Genomic DNA, 6443 nt, shown 5'->3' with positions numbered 1-6443 from the left:
AAGTAGTACGAGAACAAAGAAACCAAGACAGCCAGAAAGAACAGGGTAAAACGAAGATCAAAGATTAGAAGAAACGAAAAAAAAAACAAAAAAAAACGAAGTGTCAGTTTCAGGTCCTTAGGGTCAGCAAATGTGTGTTACGTCCAATGACGAGCTTATTAACATGTCTGCAACACAAAAGGCAGAAAATACTCGAGAGAAAAAGGTTGCCACTGGGTCATTCTCTTCACCCACAAAAGCTGGTGCAATTTCTCTCAAAGAAAGGAATTGTATGACTGGCACATGAGTGCGCAAGTTCGCATAGAGAGAGAGAGAGAGAGATAGAGAGAGAGAGAGAGATAGAGAGAGAGAGAGAGATAGAGAGAGAGAGAGAGAGGGGGGGGGGAGGAAAAGAGAGAGGGGGAGGAAGAGAAACACGCAGACAGACATGCAGGCAGACAGACATACGGAGAAACTCACGGACAGAGTGAAAGTCGCATACAGACAGTGACAGAACGAGACTTCATTACGAGCAGTTTGTTTCAGTCACTGTCTTTCGAAAGGATACAAGATAACAACCATAAGCACAGGAATAGAGACTAGAATTGAATGCACGAGCAAGAAAAGAAAGGTAAAGTAAAAAGAAATTCCTCCGAGGTAGGAAAAACACCCCCGTCCTTACCATTCTCACTGCCACCAACTGAGAAGGTTATTTCCCTTTGACCATTAATATGTCCCTCTATAAGTCCTTGTAGAATCTTAATCCACCAATAACTCCCTAACCGTGTGTTTGACTGGTCCCAATTTTTGTAAGGACCGTCTCAGGAATGTATAGAACCTGTTCACCAAGTTTGGTGACGATCGGTCCGTTCATTCTTGAGATCTATATGCGAACACAAACACACAAACAAACAAACAAACACATCGACCGAATCCTATACACACCCCTATACCGGGGTGTAAAGAAAGTAAGAATATGCGCATTTCTAATTACACCGCGCTGGCACACATCTTCCTACCCATCTTCTGTATGTCGTCACAGCTTTGCGTGTTTGACGCATCGCTCCAATACCGTCACAGGTTTTCAAAGAACGTCAACTTATTTACGGGTATCTTTTCCCGGTTAACAGCATACCATTGCATCGCTTGAAGTGACGTTATCTCAAGCGTGTGAAGAAAGAATTGTCTTATCTGCTTTGTCAGTTTCTGTGTGATTCTTATTACGATGTTGGGGGTTGGTGATTGTTAGACTATGTGGGGTTTTTTTTTGTATGGAGAAACAACGTTGAAAATGCTCTCTTTGCTTTTAATAATATCTAGACAGTGTCTCAACTGATGGATGGTTGGAGAAGATGTACAACAACAAAAAAACGAACAAGTCGCGTAGAGCGAAATTGATACATTTAGTTGATATGTCGAACTCACAGAATCAAACTGAACGCACTGCGGTTTTTTTCTCTCACCAAGACAATAGCATTGCCGATCCCGCTGATCGCTTGAAGTGACAAGCCAGTATTACGCATAGTGCTACCGCTTTGTAGAAAAGCGCACTTCTCTATTCTTTTTAACTTTCTGCGCTTGTTTTTGATCCAAACATAACATATCTATCTATATGTATTTTTGGATTTAGGAAGTAAGATAAAAATAATCATTGTTTGGAAAAATTACCTAATTTTAATTTTAACTAGAATTTGTAGATGTTTAATGACCAAACTCATGAATGTATTTTTAAGCTTCCAAGATGAAGTGCAATCATTTAGTCCGGGCTTCGTCAAAGATTGCTTTACCAAAATGTCAATACATTTTAGTAAAACAAATAAAACGTCACCACAGTGCGGGGATTTCATCTGGGAGAACATTGTTGTAAAAGTTCATAAAGATCAGGTAGTTTTCGAGGAATTGCTGTCCACACACACACACACACTCACACACATACACACACACACACACACACACACATACACACACACACACACACACACACACACACACACACACACACACACACCACACAAACTACCGGGCACTACCCTCGTCTCCATTCCCGGTCCATGTTAAAAGATTCAGTCAAACTTGGCTAGATGTAAAAAACTTGACTAAATGTAAAAAGAAGAAAGGCAGGAATGGAGAATAGACTAAGGAAGGAAAAAGGGGAAGGAAGACGAACAGAAGATAAAAGAGAAGCGACAGCACACAGGGGCAGGCACATGCAAAACTCACTTTGCAAAATGCCGATGTAGCTATGATATGCCATATCAACTCATCAGGAATATTTCTTCACGTCAACGCTGAGTCATCAGATTGTTATGTAGTTTCATTAGACAGACATCAACATCATTGCCACAAAGTCAACACTTATCAGTTTATTTGATTAATTGGGTTTGAAGTGTCCTGGTGTCTGTGGTGAACACAGCTATTTACAGAGAGAGAGAGAGGGAGAGAGAGAGAGAGAGACAGCGACAGAGAGAGAGAGACAGAGACAGAGATAAAGAGAAAAGAGAGAGAGAGAGATAGAGAGAGAGAGAGAGAAAGAGAGAGAGAGAGAGAGAGAGAGAGAGAGAGAGAGAGAGACACACACACACACACACGCACACACTAACACACATACACACACACACATACACACACACAAACGAAGGGATACAGGAAGAAAGTGATCAGAACATAGTGTGTGTGTATGTGTGTGTGTGTGTGTGTGTGTGTGTGTGTGTGTGTGTGTGTGTGTGTGTGTGTGTACTATTTCTCTCTCTCTCTCTCTCTCTCTCTCCCTCTCTCTCTCTCTCTCTCTCTCTCCCCTCTCCCTCTCTTTCCCCTCTCTCTCTCTCTCTCACCCTCCCTCTCTCTCCCCCCTCTCTCTCTCTATCTATCTCTTTTTCCCCCCTCTCTCTCTCTCCCTTTCTCTCCCCCTCTCCCTCTCTCTCTCCCTCTCTCTCTCTCTCTCTCTCTCTCCCTCTCTCTCTCGCTCTCTCTCTCTCTCTCTCTCTCTCTCTCTCTCTCTCTCTCTCTCTTTCTCTTTCTTTCTCTCTCTTTCTTTCCTTCTACTTTCTTGCCCCCTACTCTCTATGTCTGTTGAAAAAGCACTTGCCTCGATCCATGTCGGCCTCTTCCGAGGGTTGAAACCCACCATGTCTCATTTTTGTGTCATCTCTGTTACGACTGATTACGTCTTCGATAGCTCTCGGAAACACCAGAGCCTAAAGGCTTTGCAATGCGTGACCCCCTAATTGTCTATCTGCCATTCCATTTGACTGTCGAAATGGAAGACTTTCTAAAAGCCGACCCAGACTGGATTGAAGGAAACACATTTCAGAATGGCATGAGTTTGACGATTTCACGTTGAAGTCAGAACTATCTACAGAGAAGGCAGACATGTCGTGGTTTGGATGTCAGGTTCATTTCGCAGTTGCGTGCTTACCAACTAGACCCCAGACTAAGGTTGGAAGTAAGACATGTAAGACAGTCATACAATCTCGCTGAGGGAAAAGTACAGGCTTGACACAAAGAACATCTTCTAGGTCTGTACATGTACTTTTTTTCTCTCAGATAATGTCTCTTATTCCCCCCTCTGCTTCTTTACCTCTGTACACGTGTAGAGCTAGTTATTTTGCGATAATGACCCAGCAACCAAACAAATAACGAGCCAGCAACAACCTGAATCCTCGATAGTGCAATGGGTTGAGAAGCTGTTCTGTTTCGGTACTACTTTTGCGACTGAAAAGTTCCGAACGCTCTAATGTACGAAGTATACATTTCTGGAGCAAACAATACAAACATACCGCATTTAAATTAACAACTACAGGCCTGAACACATGAATCTCCATATAAAATTCATGAGTTCGGTTGTTTTCTGAATCTAGATCTGCCGTGCACAAACGTTCATCACAAGCAAATTCCCAAGGTAAGTAACTCATACTTTGTCTAGCGACAAGAGTAAATCCCCTTCTTGTCACTCAGTTTCTTCGACAACACTGACTGCAATCCGACGGTCAGTTTTTAATAATATTTTATTTTATAAACAGATCACACGCAACCAAATGCACACATCTCATCAATTTAAACAATATAAAGCGGTTTCATACACTATTTTCCCCAGAAAACTGAACCTCATACAGTAATGAACGTTGGAACACGGGTGCAAATGTTCGTCTGCTAGTCCCATTTGACGAAAGAACATTATCCTAAGCGATACTAAAACATAAAAAGAACACACAATATCTGCATTTACCGCCACAGCAGAATAACAGCATATCTGTGTAATTGATTTTAGTCCAAAACAGGGAAACTGACAAGAAGTGTTAACAGAATGGAATGATTTGCACGGAACTATACAACCGCGCATTAATCGATCGCCTGCGCAGGTTGACTGGTTGAGTGATTCGGATTCGATCAAACTTTCGCACAGAAACTCCTGTTTTCTTTGAATAACTGAAGAAAGGAGGAATAAAGAGATTACACACCTCGTCTCAGTGATTATTAAAAATAATGGTCTCAGTTCGCGGTCATGAAAAAGCTCGCTGAAGCTCGCATTTTTCATGATCCGCTAACTTCGACCATTATTTTTAATAACCACTGAGACTCGGCATGTAACCTCTAGATATCAGCTATTTTGTTGATCTTTCCAGACTCGTGAGAACGAACTGACTATACTTTCTGTGCACAATTCGATCGTGTGTTTTATGAAGGAACACTCCTTCTAGTGAAGACAGTGCAGCTCACCGTCTCAGATCTTCTTCTTCTTCTTCTGCGTACGATGTTTGCCGCCTCAGGTCTGACCAGGCGTGCACATTGAATAAGACAGTCCCTCTATTCGGTCACATACCACAAATCAAAACTGTTGACTGCTCGCTGTGTTGATACATTACATTCTTAAAAAAGCTACTTGTGACTTTTTACGGAATTCCTTCATTAACAAATTCTCACACGGTGCACATAGAGCATCCTGACTGCTCGTTTTTGGTATGTGACCAAGTGGATAGTCTTGTTCCATGTTAAAGCCTTGTGAGGTCTAAGATGGTGAGCTGCATTGTTTTGACAAGAAGGAGTGTTCCTTGAAACAAAATATCGAATTATGCACAGAAAATAACCAGTTTGTTATAATTTGAGTCTGGAAAGATTAACGAAGGATGATATGTAGGATTACCTGGGAAAGAAAGTAGGAGTGTTCATTTGATTAAAATTGTAACTGATACCACCTGGCCAGAGAGGACAACCCCCGACACAAACCTTTGGGGAACCATGGAAGACCTGCGCCGAACCTGCAAGTTCCTGCGAGTTCCTGCGAGTTCCTGCGATCAGCAGGCCTAAGATTATAAGGACACAACCGTCGAACGCTGAAGAAGAAGAAGTAACTGTTACCAATTAAGCTTGCTGAACATTCATTCCTTTTCCCGGGAACGATAGTATCATCCATATTTTGTCAAGGCTTTTGAGTGGGATAAGAGCATATTTCGACGTGAAGAAACCATAGAAGGTTACAGGCCTGGGTGCTCTCTGTAACACAACATGTGACAGTTTTGGCTGTGTTACTTGGCATTGGTGTTATTTACAAATGTCAGAACACAATTCCTGCTTTGCACCGAACTCAGCCACGTTAAGGTTTTTAAAAAAAAAGCCAACCTCATCCCACCACATCAACAAATAGATCTTTAGAAGACCTGCCTTGCCTTTTTGGGAGCATCAATTTAGAACACACCGCTATCATCTTTCAAACGCTTGAGGTCACGAACAGGTGTTACAAATCTGTTCAAAATCACCTCCATATTTGGTGATTTATATTTGTCATCATTGTGAAAATCATAATCATCATCATCATCATCATCATCATCATCATCATCATCATCATCATCATCATCATCATCATCATCATCATCATCGTCGTCGTCGTCGTCATCGTCATCGTCATCATCATCATCATCATCATCATCATCATCATCATCATCATCATCATCATCGTCATCGTCGTCGTCGTCGTCGTCGTCATCGTCATCATCATCATCATCATCATCATCATCATCATCATCATCATCATCATCATCATCATCATCATCATCATCATCATCATCATCATCATCATCATCATCATCATCATCAACGTGTTTATATTGATCTTTTGATTTTCAATTCTTTGGTGTTTCCGTTTTAGTATACACTGATAGTGTTGTGCTTTTGTCTTGTGTGTGTGTTCGTCCCAATGACAGATTGTAAGAAAATTAAATGTTCTACTTGTAAAACAAAGTTCAGTTCAGTTCAGTTCTATTGACATTATAGATCACCACGTGTGTCCGTTTAGAAATCAATTCATCGAACAATTCCCACTCTGGACAGATATAACAATCATATGTCGTAGACATTTGGCATGTGTCTACTTCTTCTTCTTCGGTCATGGGCTGAAACTCCCACGTTCACTCACGTTTTTGCACGAGTGGATGTTTACGTGCATGACCGTTTTTACCCTGCTATTGAGG

This window comes from Littorina saxatilis, unplaced genomic scaffold (assembly GCF_037325665.1).
Source record: "Littorina saxatilis isolate snail1 unplaced genomic scaffold, US_GU_Lsax_2.0 SUPER_14_unloc_1, whole genome shotgun sequence".
Lineage (NCBI taxonomy): Eukaryota > Metazoa > Mollusca > Gastropoda > Littorinimorpha > Littorinidae > Littorina > Littorina saxatilis.
The sequence above is the reverse complement of the archived record's forward strand: the minus strand, read 5'-3'. Positions refer to the sequence as shown.